Below are 19,130 nucleotides of genomic sequence, written 5' to 3'. Positions count from 1 at the left end.
AGACTACACCTTTTAAAATGATGTTACTCAATCTAAAATGTCCCTAATTAGATGTTTTTTCTCTCAGTTGAACCGTTCCTAAAAGAGGTGGAAGTGCAATAGACTTCGGGTCATGAGGTCTCTGGATCAAATCCTATTGTCAACTTGAAATCAAATATTTGATGGGTACGCTTTGAAAGAGAGAGTGTTCTTTATTAGGTTATGTAGATCGCCCTCTGAAATGTCCCTTATTAGACAATTTGTCAGGATCAAATCCTGGTTCCCACTTGAATCATGTACTTTCTATGTGTATCTTGAGAGAGGGAGTGCTCCTTTTTTGGTTATGTTACTCAATCTAAAATGTCCCTCATTAGATGGTTTTTCTCTCTGTCAGACAGTTCCTAACAGAGGTGGAATTGCAATAGTGTTAGGATCAAGAGGTCTCTGGTTCAAATCCTATAGTCAACATGAAATCAAATACTTTATGGGTATGTTGTCAAAGAGAGAGTGTTATGTATTAGGTTATGTAGATCTCCAGCTAAAATGTACCTTATTTGAGAATTTTTCCGCCTTTAGATAGTTTCTAGCAGAGGGGGTATAGCTCAGTGGTAGAGCATTTGACTGCAGATCAAGAGGTCCCAGGTTCAAATCCTGGTGCCCCCTTAAAATCAAGTCCTTTCTAAGAGTATAATTAGGGTCAGACTACACCTTTTAAAATGATGTTACTCAATCTAAAATGTCCCTAATTAGATGTTTTTTCTCTCAGTTGAACCGTTCCTAAAAGAGGTGGAAGTGCAATAGACTTCGGGTCATGAGGTCTCTGGATCAAATCCTATTGTCAACTTGAAATCAAATATTTGATGGGTACGCTTTGAAAGAGAGAGTGTTCTTTATTAGGTTATGTAGATCTCCAGCTAAAATGTACCTTATTTGAGAATTTTTCCGCCTTTAGATAGTTTCTAGCAGAGGGGGTATAGCTCAGTGGTAGAGCATTTGACTGCAGATCAAGAGGTCCCAGGTTCAAATCCTGGTGCCCCCTTAAAATCAAGTCCTTTCTAAGAGTATAATTAGGGTCAGACTACACCTTATAAAATTATGTTACTCAATCTAAAATGTCCCTAATTAGATGTTTTTTCTCTCAGTTGAACCGTTCCTAAAAGAGGTGGAAGTGCAATAGACTTCGGGTCATGAGGTCTCTGGATCAAATCCTATTGTCAAATTGAAATCAAATATTTGATGGGTACGCTTTGAAAGAGAGAGTGTTCTTTATTAGGTTATGTAGATCGCCCTCTGAAATGTCCCTTATTAGACAATTTGTCAGGATCAAATCCTGGTTCCCCCTTGAATCATGTACTTTCTATGTGTATCTTGAGAGAGGGAGTGCTCCTTTTTTGGTTATGTTACTCAATCTAAAATGTCCCTAATTAGATGTTTTTTTCTCTCAGTTGAACCGTTCCTAAAAGAGGTGGAAGTGCAATAGACTTCAGGTCATGAGGTCTCAGGATCAAATCCTATTGTCAACTTGAAATCAAATATTTTATGGGTACGCTTTGAAAGAGAGAGTGTTATGTATTAGGTTATGTAGATCTCCAGCTAAAATGTACCTTATTTGAGAATTTTTCCGCCTTTAGATAGTTTCTAGCAGAGAGGGGTATAGCAGAGGGGGTATAGCTCTGGAACGAGGGTACCCAACATGAACTCGCGCGCCAGGTGTCTAATGGGACATCATCGTTCCATGGCTCTTGTTCGGTCAGATCTCCCTCCAGAAGACTCAAAACACTTTGTAAAGGCTGGTGACATCTAGTGGAAGCAATAGGAAGTGCCAAAATATTCCTAAGCCCCTGTGTTTTTCAATGGGATAGGTTTAAAGTCAATACAACACATCAGGTATCCACTTCCTGTCAGAAAATGTCTCAGGGTTTTGCCTGCCAAATGAGTTCTGTTATACTCACAGAAACCATTCAAACAGTTTTGGAAACTTTAGAGTGTTTTCTATCCATATATAATAAGTATATGCATATTCTAGTTACTGGGTAGGATTAGTAACCAGATTAAATCGGGTACATTTTTTTTATCCAGACGTGCAAATGCTGCCCCCTAGACCCAACAGGTTAAAATTATGTTACTCAATCTAAAATGTCCCTAATTAGACTGTTTTTCTCTGAAGTTGAACCGTTCCTAAAAGAGGTGGAAGTGCAATAGATTTCAGGTCATGAGGTCTCAGGATCAAAGCCTTTTGTCAACTTGAAATCAAATTTTTTATGGGTACGCTTTGAAAGAGAGAGTGTTCTTTATTAGGTTATGTAGATCGCCCTCTGAAATGTCCCTTATTAGACAATTTGTCAGGATCAAATCCTGGTTCCCCCTTGAATCATGTACTTTCTATGTGTATCTTGAGAGAGGGAGTGCTCCTTTTTTGGTTATGTTACTCAATCTAAAATGTCCCTCATTAGATGGTTTTTCTCTCTGTCAGACAGTTGGAACAGAGGTGGAGGTCTCAGGTTGAAATCCTATAGTCAACATGAAATCAAATAGTTTATGGGTATGTTTTCAAAGAGAGAGTGTTATGTATTAGGTTATGTAGATCTCAACTAAAATGTACCTTATTCGAGAATTTTTCAGCCTTTTGATAGTTTCTAGCAGAGGGGGTATAGCTCAATGCTAGAGCATTTGACTGCAGATCAAGAGGTCCCAGGTTCAAATCATGGTGCCCCCTTACAATCAAGTGTGTTCTAAGAGTATAATTAGGGTTAGAGTACACCTTTTAAAATGATGTTACTCAATCTAAAATGTCCCTAATTAGATGGTTTTACTCTCAGTTGAACCGTTCCTAATTAGGTGGAAGTGCAATAGACTTCAGATCAAGAGGTCTCAGGATCAAATCCTATTGTCAACTTGAAATCAAATACTTTATGGGTATGTTGTCAAAGAGAGAGTGTTATGTAGATCTCCAGCTAAAATGTACCTTATTCAAGAATTTTTCCGCCTTTAGATAGATTCTAGCAGAGGGGGTATAGCTCAGTGGTAGAGCATTTGAATGCAGATCAAGAGGTCCCTTAAAATCAAGTGCTTTCTAAGAGTATAATTAGGGTTAGAGTCCACCTTTTAAAATTATGTTACTCAATCTAAAATGTCCCAAATTAGAAGGTTTTTCTCTCAGTTGAACCGTTCCTAATTAGGTGGAAGTGCAATAGACTTCAGATCAAGAGGTCTCAGGATCAAATCCTATTGTCAACTTGAAATCAAATATTTTATGGGTACGCTTTGAAAGAGAGAATGTTCTTTATTAGGTTAAGTAGATCCTATTGTCAACTTGAAATCAAATATTTTATGGGTACGCTTTGAAAGAGAGAGTGTTCTTTATTAGGTTATGTAGATCGCCCTCTGAAATGTCCCTTATTAGACAATTTGTCAGGATCAAATCCTGGTTCCCCCTTGAATCATTTACTTTCTATGTGTATCTTGAGAGAGGGAGTGCTCCTTTTTTGGTTATGTTATTCAATCTAAAATGTCCCTCATTAGATGTTTTTTCTCTCTGTCAGACAGTTCCTAACAGAGGTGGAATTGCAATAGTCTTAGGATCAAGAGGTCTCAGGTTCAAATCCTATAGTCAAAATAAAATCAAATACTTTATGGGTATGTTTTCAAAGAGAGAGTAAAATGTATTAGGTTATGTAGATCTCCAGCTAAAATGTACCTTATTCGAGAATTTTTCGGCCTTTAGATAGTTTCTTGCAGAGGGGGTGTAGCTCAGTGGTAGAGCATTTGACTGCAGATCAAGAGGTCCCAAGTTCAAATCCTGGTGCCCCTTAAAAATCTAGTGCCTTCTAAGAGTATAATTAGGGTAGGAGTACACCATTTAACATTATGTTACTCAATCTAAAATGTCCCTCATTAGATGGTTTTTCTCTCAGTTGAACCGTTCCTAAAAGAGTTGGAAATGCAATAGACTTCAGATCAAGAGGTTTCAGGATCAAATCCTATTGTCAACTTGAAATGAAATACTTTATGGGTTCGCTTTCAAAGAGAGAGTGTTCATTATTAGATTATGTAGATCGCCCTCTGAAATGTCCCTTATTAGACAATTTCTCAGGATCAAATCCTGGTTCGCCCTTGAATCATGTACTTTCTATGTGTATCTTGAGAGAGGGAGTGCTCCTTTTTTGGCTATGATACTCAATCTAAAATGTCCCTCATTAGATGGTTTTTCTCTCTGTCAGACAGTTCCTAACAGAGGTAGAATTGCAATTGTCTTAGGATCAAGAGGTCTCAGGTTCAAATCCTATAGTCAACATGAAATCAAATACTTTTTGGGTACGTTTTCAAAGAGAGAGTGTTATGTATTAGGTTATGTAGTTGACAACTATCAGCCCTCAACAAGTGTTACGATCATTAGGTTTCTTGTAAAGATCAATATATAGAACATTATTTTCACACAAGATCAGAAGATGAAGAAAACTGATTTGACGTGTATCAGATTGCATAGTAAATCTCAAATGTTCAGAACAGGAGTTAAGAAAAGCATGGAATGCCTGGAGCTGTTCTGCATCACCCCTCCATAGAACAAAAATATCATCAATATACCGTTTCCAAATAATGATGTTAGGCAAGAAAACGTTTTTGAGAGGGTTGAAAATGGACTGTTTCTCCATGTAACCCACATACAAATTAGCATAGTTAGGAGCCATGGGGGATCTCATAGCAGTACCCTTCGTCTGAAGAAAGAAATCATTTAGAAACATGAAATAGTTATGTGTGAGTACTATTTCAGCCAATGTTATAATGCAGGCACTGGAAGGTAGTTAATTAGTCTCACGTTGCAGAAGAAAATGTTCCATGGCTTCAATACCGCCCTCGTGTGGAATATTTGTGTATAACGACTCAACATCAAAAGTAACTAACAAGGTATTCTCAGGGAGAGGATCAAGAGATTCAATGATAGAGATCATACTGCTGGTGTCCTTTACAAAGGAGGGGAGCTGTTCTGCGAGTGGTCTAATAAAAAAGTAAAGAAAAGTCGATAAAAGGGGCCGTTACTGCATCAATGCCCGCTACAATAGGGCGCCCTGGAGGTTTTGAAAACATTCTTGTGTAATTTCGGCAAAGTATAGAAAGTGGCAATTTTAGGGTGTTGAATAGCCAGAAAGTCATGTTCTTTTTTGGTTATCTGACCAGAATTTAAATACCCATCTAGGACAGTAAAGATAATATTCTGAAATTGGGAAGTGGGGTCACTTCTGAGTTTCTTGTAAAATGTGTTGTCTAGCAGCTGTCTATGACACTCATTTACATAAACTGTCCTATCCATGAGTACAACCGACCCGCCTTTATCAGCAGGACGGATAAGGACTGACGTATCGGATTGTAAATCAAGCAAAGCTTGTTTTTCATCCTTAGGTAAATTATGGAAAGATTTGGACTCCTGTTTGTTCTGAAGGAGATGAGCAACATCTTTTTCAACAAGTCTGCAATATGTCTCAATAGAGTGATTGCGATTGGCTGGAGGTATAAAATAACTCTTGCTTCTAAAAGGAGTCGGAGTATGTGCAGGTGAGTAACCTACTGGTTCAATAGAAATGTCAGGATTAGGGGAGCTAAAGTATTCCCTTAAACGGATGTTTCTAAAAAACTGGAACATGTCTACCTTAACATCAAAATCGTTACACTGGGTTGTAGGCAAAAAAGATAACACTTTATTAAGCAAAGAGACATGGGCAGGGCTCAATATCTTGCTTGATAAATTAAAGACACTCAGTCCCGTGGGTTCTGGGACCGTGTGAACGGTCTCCTCTGCCTCTGATAGTCGTTTCTTCTTACCCCGTCGGGTGCGGCATCTCGTCGATGTGTTTGCCTGCGGCCACCTGCGCCCTTCCGTTGGCCCAGTCTCTCATTGAGTAAAAAACTACCACTGGAAGCCGATGAGGCGCTGGTTGTAGACTGTTGGTCAGACGGGGGTGGATGGAAGTAAGCGTCATCCCTCCTGCGTCTGCCATGGAGAGGAGGAGCAGGACCTCCTCTGTCAGGGTTTCTCCAGAAGTAGACTTTGTCCTCGGCCTTGTCTTTTTTGTCTTGGTTGAATTTAATGATTTTAAGATCCTTTATTTCTGTGGACAACTTGTCCTGGAGCGCTTGGTTAGTTTTCATCAGTTCATTGAATATGCCATCATCATTAACAGCTATTTGTAGAGCAGTGCGTTTGTCTTTAATTGTGTTATCGATTTCACTAAAATTCTTTTTCAACTGGTCAACAATTAATGTCATCAAATCAATAGAGCATTTGTTCAGGATGGCACACCAGCGCTCACAGAAATCATCTGTGCGCTGTCCCAATGATGGCTCTTTTTGCCACCTGAGTCCCAGTGGAATAATACCTTGACGTACGTAATCACTTAGAGTGACTATATGTAGATGTGTTCTCGTCTGGCGCTTAGATAAATGTAACAGTTCTTTCGAGAGGTCAGAATTACCTCCCGGCATGTCAAAAAGGGACTCCGAAACAATGTTACTCAATCTAAAATGTCCCTCATTAGACACTTCATTCTCTCAGTCAGACAGTTCCTAAGAGGTGTAATTGCAATAGTCTTAGGATCAAGAGGTCTCAGGTTCAAATCATATAGTCAACATGAAATCAAATACTTCATGGGTATGTTTTCAAAGAGAGAGTGTTATGTATTAGGTTATGTAGATCTCCAGCTAAAATGTACCATATTCGAGAATTTTTCCGCCTTTAGATAGTTTCTAGCAGAGGGGTTATAGCTCAGTGCTAGAGCATTTGACTGCAGATCAAGAGGTCCCTGGTGCCCCCTTAAAATCAAGTGCTTTCTAAGAGCATATTAGGGTAGGAGTACACCTTTTAAAATTATGTTACTCAATCTAAAATGTCCCTCATTAGATGGTTTTCTCTCTCAGTTGAACAGTTCCTAAAAGAGGTGGAAATGCAATAGACTTCAGATCAAGAGGTCTCAGGTTCAAATTCTATTGTTAACTTGAAATCAAATACTTTATGGGTATGTTTTCAAAGAGAGAGTGTTCTTTATTAGGTTATGTAGATCTCCCTCTGAAATGTCCATTAGACAATTTCTCCGGATCAAATCCTGGTTCCCCCTTGAATCATGTACTTTCTATATGTATCTTGAGAGAGGGAGTGCTCCTTTTTTGGTTATGTTACTCAATCTAAAATGTCCCTCATTAGATACATCATTCTCTCTGTCAGACAGTTCCTAACAGAGGTGGAATTGCAATAGTCTTAGGATCAAGAGGTCTCAGGTTCAAATCCTATAGTCAACATGAAATCAAATACTTTATGGGTACGCTTTCAAAGAGAGAGTGTTCTTTATTAGGTTATGTAGATCTCCAGCTAAAATGTACTTTATTAGAGAATTTTTCTTGCTTTAGATAGTTTCTAGCAGAGGGGTTATAGCTCAGTGCTAGAGCATTTGACTGCAGATCAAGAGGTCCCAGGTTCAAATCCTGGTGCCCCCTTAAAATCAAGTGCTTTCTAAGAGCATATTAGGGTAGGGGTACACCTCTTATAATTATGTTTCTCAATCTAAAATGTCCCTCATTAGATGGTTTTTCTCTGAGTCGAACCGTTCCTAAAAGAGATGGAAGTGCAATAGACTTCAGATCATGAGGTCTCAGGTTCAAATCCTATTGTTAACTTGAAATTAAATACTTTATTTGTATGTTTTCAAAGAGAGAGTGTTCTTAATTAGGTTATGTAGATCGCCCTCTGAAATGTCCCTTATTAGACAATTTCTTAGGATCAAATCCTGGCACCCACTTGAAATCAAGTGCTTTCTATGTGTATCTTGAGAGAGGGAGTGCTCCTTTTTTGGTTAAGTTACTCAATCTAAAATGTCCCTCATTAGATGGTTTTTCTCTCTGTCAGACAGTTCCTAACAGGAGGTGGAATTGCAATAGTCTTAGGATCAAGAGGTCTCAGGTTCAAATCCTATAGTCAACATGAAATCAAATACTTTATGGGTATGTTTTCAAAGAGAGAGTGTTATGTATTAGGTCATGTACATCTCCAGCCAAAATATACCTTATTAGAGAATTTTTCCACCTTTAGATAGTTTCTAGCAGAGGGGGAATAGCTCAGTGGTAGAGCATTTGACTGCAGATCAAGCATGTTCAAATCCTGGTGCCCCCTTAAAATCAAGTGCTTTCTAAGAGAATAATTAGGGTAGGTGTCCTCCTTTTAAAATTACGTTACTCAGATTCCAAACAGGCTTTACGGCGAAAGCACACCATGCGATTATCTGAGGACTGTGCCCCATATACAAAAGCATGAAAAACATATTTCAACCAGGCAGGTGCGCCACGAATGTCAGAAAAGCGATATAATAAATGCCTTACATTTGATGATCTTCTTCTGTTGGCACTCCAAAAGGTCCCAGATACATCACAAATGGTCCTTTGGTTCGATAATGTCCTGCTTTATATCCATAAAAACTCAGTTTAGCTGGCGCGCTTCCGTCAATAATCCACCCAGTTTCCCTCCATCAAAATGCATACAAAATGAATCCCAAACGTTACTAAAAACTTTTCCAAACAAGTCAAACAACGTTTATAATCAAACCTTAGGTACCCCAATAGGTAAATAAATGATCAAATTTAAGACGGAGAATCGTTATTGTCTTTACCGGAGAAAAATACCAAAGAACTCGCTCTCTTCCATGCACTTGGAAACACTACAGCCAAAATGGGAGCCACCTAGAAAAACTACAATTTCTGGCTAATTTTTCCAAAAACCAGCATGAAACTCTTTCTAAAGACTGTTGACATCTAGTGGAAGCCCTAGGAACTGCAATCTGGGAGGATTTCGCCTTATAATAAAAGTGACAGCCATTGAAAACAGTGGTAGGCTGAACATTTTTTGTCCTCGGGGTTTTGCCTGCAATATCAGTTCTGTTATACTCACAGACATAATTTTAACAGTTTTAGAAACTTTAGTGTTTTCTATCCAAATCTACCAACTACCAAATACGCATATCCTAGCTTCTGGGCCTGAGTAACAGGCAGTTTACTTTGGGAACGCATTTCATCCGGATGTGAAAATACTGCCCCCTACCCAAGATAGGTTAAATTGCAACCATTTCAACGTATTCACCTTGCGCTGTCGGTCACGCTGGTCTGTATTTCAATTGCAACCATTTCAACGTATTCACCTCGCGCTGTCGGTCACGCTGGTCTGTATTTAAATTGCAACCATTTCAACATATTCAGCTCGCGCTGTCAGTCATGCTAGTCTGTATTTAAATTGCAACCATTTCAACGTATTCAGCACACACTGTCGGTCACGCTGGTCTGTATTTAAATTGCAACCATTTCAACGTATTCAGCTCGTGCTGCACGTATACAGGTCTTATAGTTTTTAACCATTTCAACAGCATGGGATACTTAATTGTATTCTATGCTGTGTTGGTCTTTTCCTGGTTGAACATACCAACATAACCTTGGTTTTCTTGGTGTTCAAAACAAGTTTGTTACGGCAAATCCACTCCCTAATATTTCCCAGATCTACTTGTAGAGCTTGCTGTACCTGTTGATTGTGATGCTGTATGAATTGTGGTATCATCTGCAAATATAGTATCTTGAGTTTCAGATAAGGCATAAGGAAGGTTGTTGGTATATAATAAGTAAAGAAGTGGCCCAAGGCAGCTTCCCTGCGGTATTCCACAGTTTAAAGCATGAGGGAAAGAAAACGACCAATTGATATAGGTGGACTGTTTCCTGTCAATTAGATATGACTGTACCCAATTCAGTGCTGACAATTCAAAGTTAGTTCATGATCCACTAAATCAAATGCTGCACTAACATCTAAAAATAGTACACCCAGAAACCTGCCATTATCCATAGCATTGAGCCACTGGTCAGTCATGTCAAACAATGCAGTGGTAGTGACGTGATCTTCCTGTCCGGGCTGGCACCCCCCCCTTGGGTTGTGCGGTGGCGGAGATCTTTGTGGCCTATACTCGGCCTTGTCTCAGGATGATAAATTGGTTGTTGAGGTAGTCTCCCACAGCTCCCTGCCTGTGCCATTAAACCCCTACAACTCATCCAGAACGCAGCAGCCCGTCTGGTGTTCAACCTTCCCAAGTTCTCTCACGTCACCCCGCTCCTCCAAACACTCCACTGGCTTCCAGTTGAAGCTCGCATCTGCTACAAGACCATGGTGCTTGCCTACGGAGCTGTGAGGGGAACGGCACCTCCGTACCTTCAGGCTCTGATCAGGCCCTACACCCAAACAAGGGCACTGCGTTCATCCACCTCTGGCCTGCTGGCCCCCCTACCTCTGCGGAAGCACAGTTCCCGCTCAGCCCAGTCAAAACTGTTCGCTGCTCTGGCACCCCAATGGTGGAACAAGCTCCCTCACGACGCCAGGACAGCGGAGTCAATCACCACCTTCCGTAGACACCTGAAACCCCACCTCTTTAAGGAATACCTGGGATAGGATAAAGTAATCCTTCTAACCCCACCCCCCCAAAAAAGATAGATGTACTATTGTAAGTGGTTGTTCCACTGGATATCATAAGGTGAATCCACCAATTTGTAAGTCGCTCTGGATAAGAGCGTCTGCTAAATGACGTTAATGTAAATGTAAATGTAGTCCTCCTCAGGACTCCCCCACACCACTCTAGTGGTGTGGGGGATGCGCTTTGGCAAAGTGGGTGGGGTTATATCCTGCCTGTTTGGCCCTGTCCAGGGGTATCGTCGGATGGGGCCACAGTGTCTCCTGACCCCTCCTGTCTCAGCCTCCAGTATTTATGCTGCAGTAGTTTGTGTCGGGGGGCTAGGGTCAGTCTGTTATATCTGGAGTATTTCTCCTGTCTTATCCGGTGTCCTGTGTGAATGTAAGTATGCTCTCTCTAATTCTCTTTCTTTTTCCTCTTTCTTTTTCTCTTTCTTTCTTTCTTTCTTTCTTTCTTTCTTTCTTTCTTTCTTTCGGAGGACCAGAGCCCTAGGACCATGCCTCAGGACTACCTGGCCTGATGACTCCTTGCTGTCCCCAGTCCACCTGGCCGTGCTGCTGCTCCAGTTTCAACTGTTTTGCCTGCGGCTATGGAACACTGACCTGTTCACCGGACGTGCTACCTGTCCCAGACCTGCTGTTTTCAACTCTCTAGAGACAGCAGGAGCGGTAGAGATACTCTGAATGATCGGCTATGAAAAGCCAACTGACATTTACTCCTAAGGTGCTGACCTGTTGCACCCTCGACAACCACTGTGATTATTATTATTTGACCCTGCTGGTCATCTATGAAGATTTGAACATCTTGGCCATGTTCTGTTATTATCTCCACCCGGCACAGCCAGAAGAGGACTGGCCACCCCTCATAGCCTGGATCCTCTCTAGGTTTCTTCCTAGGTTCTGGCCTTTCTAGGGAGTTTTTCCTAGCCACAGTGCTTCTACACCTGCATTGCTTGCTGTTTGGGGTTTAAGGCTGGGTTTCTGTACAGCACTTTGTGAATCAGCTGATGTAAGAAGGGCTTTATGAATACATTTGATTGATTTGATTGATTATGATAAGCATGCTGATTGGCTGTGATCAGATCATTCTTTTCCATATACTCCCATATTTGTCTACTCACAATACCCTCCAATGTCTTACTGAGTGAAGGGAGTAGACTACTTGGTTGACTATTGGCAGGAGTAATGGGTTCTTTGCTGTCTTTTGGGATTGGACACAGTTTAGCATGCTTCCATACATTTGGAAATGTACCCTTTTCCAGTGACCAATTAAATATGTATTTCGGTTGAGCTGCTATCTGGGGAGCAGCATAGCGAAGTAAAATATTGTCCATAAGATCCTAACCTGTAGATTTACCATTAGGTAATGACTTTAATAGGTTTAACACTGTCACGACACCGACGGATGGTGGCGCCCCTCCTCGGCCGGGCGGAGCTCGGCGGTCGTCGTCGCCGGCCTACTAGCTACCATCGATCCCTTTTTGTTTCACTTTCTGTTGGTTAGGTCTAGGTAGGCACGCACCTGTTTTGGGTTAGTCATTAGTAGGGGGGGGGGGTTATTTAGTTTAGCGTAGGATGTCTGTGTTTGTGCGTGATTGTGTTTCTTGTCCGGTTTATGTGCTATAGGAACGTGTGCTGGTTTTCCTCTGCCTGTGGTTGGTTTCATTGTGTACACCACCGCAGAATTATTTAAGGGCTGCGTCCCTATATTTTTGGCGACCACATCCAGTTTTCTTGAATAAAGAAGTGTGGTCAAGAACTCTCTGTCTCCTGCGCCTGACTCTACCTCTCCTGTTTTTTCGAGCCAGCCCGTGACAGAAATCACGCACCAAAACTTGGAGTCAGCAGGAGCTTCAGCGCCAACCCTGTCAGTGGAGGAAAGAGTTGACCAACACTCCACCCTGCTCCACCGTCTGGGGAACGCCATGGATCAGGTGTTGGCGCGCATGGAGAGCTGGGACCGAAGGGCTCTCGGCCCCCTGAACGCGGCAGGTCAACAGCCGGCGCCCCCACCAGCACCCACAGCACCCAGTACCAGTGGGGTGAAACTCGCTCCCCCCAGGGAGTACGATGGGACGGCCGCTGGGTGTAAGGGCTTCTTACTCCAGTTGGAGTTATACCTGGCTACCGTTCGTCCCTCTCCCTCGGGGGAGGAGAGCGTCAGCGTCCTCGTCTCCTGTCTCACGGGTAAGGCCCTGAAATGGGCAAACGCCGTGTGGGACAGTCCGGACTCAGTCAGGGACAACTACCCAGAGTTCACCCGCCGCTTTCGGGCAGTATTCGATCAGCCCCCGGACGGGAGAGCGGCGGGGGAGCGGCTGTTTCACCTGAGGCAGGAGACGAGGAGCACGCAGGATTTTGCTCTCGAGTTCCGGACCCTGGCCGCGGGAGCAGGGTGGAATGAGAGGGCCCTTATAGATCACTACCGTTGTAGTTTGAGGGAGGACGTCCGCCGGGAATTAGCCTGTCGGGACACGACCAACACACTGGACCAACTGGTGGATCTGTCCATCCGACTGGAAAATCTGCTGGCCGCCCGCGGACGTCCGACCCGGACCCTGCTCATTCCACCCTCCAGCCCTCCTGCTCCCACGCCTATGGAGATAGGGGGGGCAGCAGCCAGGAAGACTGGAGGGGGAGTTCGCTCCTGCACCTCATGTGATCGCAGAGGGCACACTGTGGACCGGTGCTGGAGAGACTCACCTGGGAGTCCAGAAGGCAGGCAGAGCGCTCCTTTGACACATCAGGTGAGTCAGCACCAGCCTCACCCAGAGCCCCCTGTCCGTCACATGTATGTGTCAGTATCTTTTCCTTGTTTCTCCCCTCACTCCCGGTTTAAGGCGCTAGTCGATTCAGGCGCGGCGGGGAGTTTTATGGACCGTGGGGTCGTGGCTAAGTTAGGGATTCCCCTGGTCCAGTTGGACCAACCCTTCCCCGTGCACGCCCTAGACAGTCGACCACTAGGGTCAGGGCTGGTCAGGGAGGTCACTGTGCCACTGGTAATGGTAATGCGGGGGGGTCATGAGGAGCGGATTAGTCTTTTCCTCATTGATTCCCCAGCGTTTCCTGTGGTTCTAGGGATTCCCTGGCTAGCCACTCACAACCCTAAGATTTCGTGGGGATAACCTTCACCCTCCCCACTGCCGCACCTCACATAGTCAATTCTCTATCAGATACAGAGGTACCATACACCGGAATTCTTATCTTCACATTGCCGAAACATCATCATCCCTCAATAACTTCAAGCAAAGCCTGGGGGTCGGCCTAATGAACCAAATTGCTCAGTAATCTCCTCCATATTGCCTAGCTCTCACACACTCGCGCACACACACACACACACACACACACACACACAAACAGTCAACTTAAACTAAATAATAATTACATTATAAACATGCAGAATGTAATCATCTGTGTCAAATATGTACATTGAAAACACTATGTTGAAAGTACTGTGTGAGTATCCCTAAGACAAAAAGAGCTAAGACTGCATCAGTGGTTTACCAAATCAGGGCTTGGCAACAGTAACAAGGTCTGATGTTGTAACGATTGTCGTACGGAGTGGACCAAGGCGCAGCGGGTTGAGTGCTCATTTTAACGTTTATTAGAACACTAAAAAAACAAAACAAGAAAACGAACGAATGAACAGTAATGCAGGCTACACACAGCTATGCAAAAACAACTTCCCACAAAACCCATTACAAAAACACCCCTCTATATAGGACCTTCAATCAGAGGCAACGAAGAACAGCTGCCTCCAATTGAAGGTCAAACCAATAACCCTAAACATAGAACTAAAAAGACGACCAGAACATAGAAATATACTAACATAGAACATAACCAAAAACCCCGGAACACTCTAAACAAACACCCCTCTATATAAACACATAGCCCAACAAACCCCGAAACACTCAACAAATACCCCCTGCCACGTCCTGACCAAACTATAATAACAAATAACCCCTTTACTGGTCAGGACGTGACAGCTGTGTAATAAAAAATACATTTTTTGGAGAATGTTTCTTTGGGATCATCAGGTGACATCCTAACAACTGATACACAGAAATGTTATTGCAACTTTCCCATGAAATGTGTGTAGAACATTAATATCTTACATTCTGAGAACATGGCAACCAGGTTCTATGTATGTTTGGCGGGACATTGATGGAATAATCTCCAAACCCTCAGAAAATGTTCTTGCAACATCCCTATCAAGGCTCAGTAGAAGACCCAGATGCAGACAGTTTTGAAGTAACAAAACTGTATTACAGAAAGAGGGGGGCAGGCAAACGACAGGTCAAGGGCAGGCAGAGGTCAGTAGTCCAGAGCAGAGTCCGAAAGGTACAGAACGGCAGGCAGGCTGAGGGTTAGGGCAGGCAGAGATCAGTAATCAAGGGTGGTGTGACAATGTACAGAATGGCAGGCAGGCTCAGGGTCAGGGCATGCAGAATGGTCAAAAACCGGGAGAAATAGAAAACAGGAACTAGAGAAAGACAGGAGCATAGGAAAAACGTTTTTAGGCTTGACGAAACAAAACGAACTGGCAACAGACAAACAGAGATCACAGGTTTAAATAAGTACACTGGGGATAATGGGTGACACCTAGAGGGGGGTGGAGACAAGCACAAAGACAGGTGAAACAGATCAGGGTGTGACAGTCCCATGAAACGCGTCTAGAACATTAATGTTGTATATTCTGAGAACATTAAAACCATGTTCTAGATCCGTTCTGTTTGACTTTAAGGGAATTTTATCCTATCTTTATCACAAAAACATGCTAAAAAGGTTTTTGGTAACTTAGATAGAATGTTCCCCTAACTAACGGAAAACTTGACACTCAAAAATTGGGGGAACATTGCGCGTAACATTACAAAAATGTTCTCTCTCCCTAGAATTGTTAGCTGGGAACATAAGCATTTTGCTGCATCTGTTATAACATCTGCATGTGACCGATTTGATTTGACATACAATACCAGTCAAAAGTTTGGACACACCTACTCATTCAAAGATTTTTATTTATTTTTACTATGTTCTACACTGTAGAATAATAGTAAGGACATCAAAACTATGAAATAACATGTGGAATCATGTGGTAACCAAAAACGTGTTTAACAAATCAAAATATATTTTATATTTAAGATTCTTCAAAGTAGTCACTCTTTGCCTTCATGACAGCTTTGCACACTCTTGGCATTCTCTCAACCAGCTTCACCTGGAATGATTTTCCAACAGTCTTGAAGGAGTTCCCTCATATGCTGAGCACTTGTTGGCTGCTTTTCCTTCACTCTGCGGTCCAACTTATTCCAAACCATCTCAATTGGGTTGAGGTTGGGTGATTGTGGAGGCCAGGTCATCTGATGCAGCACTCCATCACTCTCCTTCTTGGTCAAATAGCCCTGACACAGCCTGGAGGTGTGTTGGGTCGTTGTCCTGTTGAAAAACAAATGATAGTCCCACTAAGCGCAAACCAGATGGGATGGCGTATCGCTGCAGAATGCTGTGATAGCCATGCTGGTTAAGTGTGCCTTGAATTCTAAGTAAACCACTGACAGTGTCTCCAGCAAAGCACCCCCACACCATCACACCTCCTCCCCTGTGCTTCACGGTGGGAACCACACATGCAGAGATCATCCGTTCACCTACTCTGCGTCTCACAAAGACACAGCGGTTGGACCCATCAGACCAAAGGACAGATTTTCACCGGTCTAATGTCCATTGCTCATGTTTCTTGGCCCAAGCAAGTCTCTTCTTCTTGTTGGTGTCCTTTAGTAGTGGTTTCTTTGCTGTATTCGACAATGAAGGCATGATTCACGCAGTCTCCTCTGAACAGTTGATGTTGAGATGTGTCTGTTACTTGAACTCTGTGAAGCATTTATTTGGGCTTCAATTTCTGAGGCTGGTAACTCTAATGAACTTATCCTCTGCAGCAGAAGTAACTCTGGGTCTTCCTTTCCTGTGGCGGTCCTCATGAGAGCCAGTTTCATCACAGTGCTTGATGGTTTTTGGGACGGCACTTGAAGAAACTTTCAAAATTCTTGAAATGTTCCATGTTGACTGACCATGTCTTAAAGTAATGATGGGCTGTCTTTTCTCTTTGCTTATTTGAGCTGGTCTTGCCATAATATGGACTTGGTCTTTTACCAAATAGGGCTATCTTCTGTATACTACCCGTACCTTGTCACAACACACCTGATTGGCTCAAACAAGGGCACTGCGTTCATCCACCTCTGGCCTGCTGGCCCCCCTACCTCTGCGGAAGCACAGTTCCCGCTCAGCCCAGACAATACTGTTCGCTGCTCTGGCACCACAATGGTGCAACAAGCTCCCTCACGATGCCAGGACAGCAGAGTCAATCACCACCTTCCGGAGACACCTGAAACCCCACCTCTTTAAGGAATACCTGGGATAGGATAAAGTAATCCTTCTACCCCCCCCCCAAAACAAAGATATAGATGTAAGATGTACTATTGTAAAGTGGTTGATCCACTGGATATCAAAAGGTGAATGCACCAATTTGTAAGTCGCTCTGGATAAGAGCGTCTGCTAAATGACGTAAATGTAAAGAAGGAAAGAAATTCCACAAATTAACTTTTAACAAGGCACACCTGTTAATTGAAATTCCTTTCAGGTGACTTCCTCATGAAGCTGGTTGAGAGAATGTCAAGAGTGTGCAAAGCTGTCATCAAGGCAAAGGGTGGCTACTTTCAATAATCTCAAATATATTTTGATTTGTTTTACACTTTTTATTTACTAAATGATTCCATATGCGATATTTCATAGTGTTGAAACTGTTGATGTCTTCTACAATGTAGAAAATAGTAAAAATAAATAAAAACCCTTGAATGAGTAGGTGTGTCCAAACTTTTGACTGGTATTGTATGTCAAATCAAATCACCATTTATTGGTCACATACACAGTTTAGCAGATGTTATAGCAGATGCAGCAAAATGCTTATGTTCCCAGCTAACAATTCTAGGGAGAGAAAACATTTTTGTAATGTTACGCGCAACATTCCTCTAATGTTTGAGTGTCAAGTTTTCCATTAGTTAGGGGAACATTCTATCTGTGTTAGCAAAAACCTTTGAGAACCTTTTTAGCATGTTTTGGTGTTAAAGATAGGAGAAAATTCCCTTAAAGTCAAACAGAACCTTAACCTTTTTTGGTTACTACATGATTCCACGTGTTATTTCATAGTTTTGATTATTATTATTCTACAATATAGAAAATAGTAAAAAGGTGTGTCCAAACTTTTGACTGGTACTGTACATGTATTCAATACAATGTCAATAGTTCTGAAGCATAGAAACATTTTTGTGGCCTAAAGCTTGGTCATGCTGCTGCTCTCCCTCTGTATAAGCTAAAGCCATTTCCCACGGGCATCATCAGCACATTGAGAATCTTCATCGTTTTTTATTTATTCCATCCACTTATTTTCTTTCAGCTGCTGCAAGATAGGGAGACTTGCATTTCAATTATAGATTGGTATCACATTCAACTCGTTCTTTTCTCTAATCCCTTTCTCCCTTGACAAAGGTCAAAGCCTGCTCCGTCTGACTATCTTTAAAATCATACTTTATGATGCCTCTGCTTTTCATTCTGATCCTTCACCTCTATTATATTCATTAGTAACATGGACTGAATGTACACAAATTTGTAACAGCATTACATCTATATATTTGTGTTCTTTATTCCTGTATTGGAAGCCTATTATCTCCAATTTCCATTGTCATATCTCTTTGTCAACAATTACCCTTATCAAATATCATTACCCTGATACACTATTTATGTAAAACCATGCACTTCATCTCAAATGTCAAACAGAATGATGAATTGGGAATTGCATTACAATTATCTACTTTTCATTTTTGAGTTTACTATTTCCTTGACATATCAAAAATCTGTTGTACAGTACATATTCAGCTGAGCTTTCAAAGCTTCGTATAAAGATTCACCAAGTCTTTTCAGCATAATTGCACCGTTCATCCTTAGCGCACAGCTAGATGTACTGTAATTTGCCTCCATTTCTTGGATGTGCACCCAATGAAGCGTTATCGGGCGCACTATATAATATTCTTTTCAACGCTTGATTAGATAATATATGTCTACCTCAGCTGTTGGTGTGCTTTCTCACAGCTCACTTTTTTTATGTGGTGTCCATTCAACGTGGTGTTAGTGCAATTCATATTATTCTGTGACAGATTATATGTGACAGAGTATATGATATGTTACAGAGTGTATGATATGTTACATTATGAATGGAATAGCAGTCGAACAATATCATACGAATGGGAGGACGTATAGAATCATACGTCTTACCCGGTCGTACAATAGTACAAGGAATTGGATTAACTAATTTATCATACATCTCGGAGGACGTATAGTATTTCATGATTTTATGTGAGACCAGGTTGCTTATTGCGCCATAGCAATAATTAGAATCAAGGGAAGAATTTATGTTGGCCGATAGAGGAACTAATGACAAAGGTTAGGTGAATAATGTTAATGGTGCCGGAGGAGATGGCTGCCTTTTTTAGGGCTCCTAACCAATTGTGCTATTGTGTGTTATTCTTCGCATTATTTGTAACTTATTTTGTACATAATATTTCTGCCACCGTTTCTTATGACCGAAAAGAGCTTCTGGATATCAGGACAACTATTACTCACCTCCTACTGG

At 42.0% G+C, this 19,130-nt stretch overlaps 2 non-coding genes across 2 annotated transcripts; both read left to right on the top strand.

Annotated features, from left to right (window-relative positions):
* The first annotated feature begins 570 nt into the window (after positions 1-570).
* Positions 571-642, top strand: trnac-gca (transfer RNA cysteine (anticodon GCA)). The gene has a single exon. It is a non-coding gene; the product is annotated as a tRNA-Cys (tRNA).
* Positions 643-946: 304 nt separating this feature from the next.
* Positions 947-1,018, top strand: trnac-gca (transfer RNA cysteine (anticodon GCA)). The gene has a single exon. It is a non-coding gene; the product is annotated as a tRNA-Cys (tRNA).
* Positions 1,019-19,130: the final 18,112 nt, after the last annotated feature.

This window comes from Salmo salar, chromosome 09 (assembly GCF_965601325.2).
Source record: "Salmo salar chromosome 09, fSalSal1, whole genome shotgun sequence".
NCBI lineage: Eukaryota > Metazoa > Chordata > Actinopteri > Salmoniformes > Salmonidae > Salmo > Salmo salar.
Note: the sequence above shows the minus strand (reverse complement) of the source record. Positions and strands in the feature narration are given on the sequence as shown.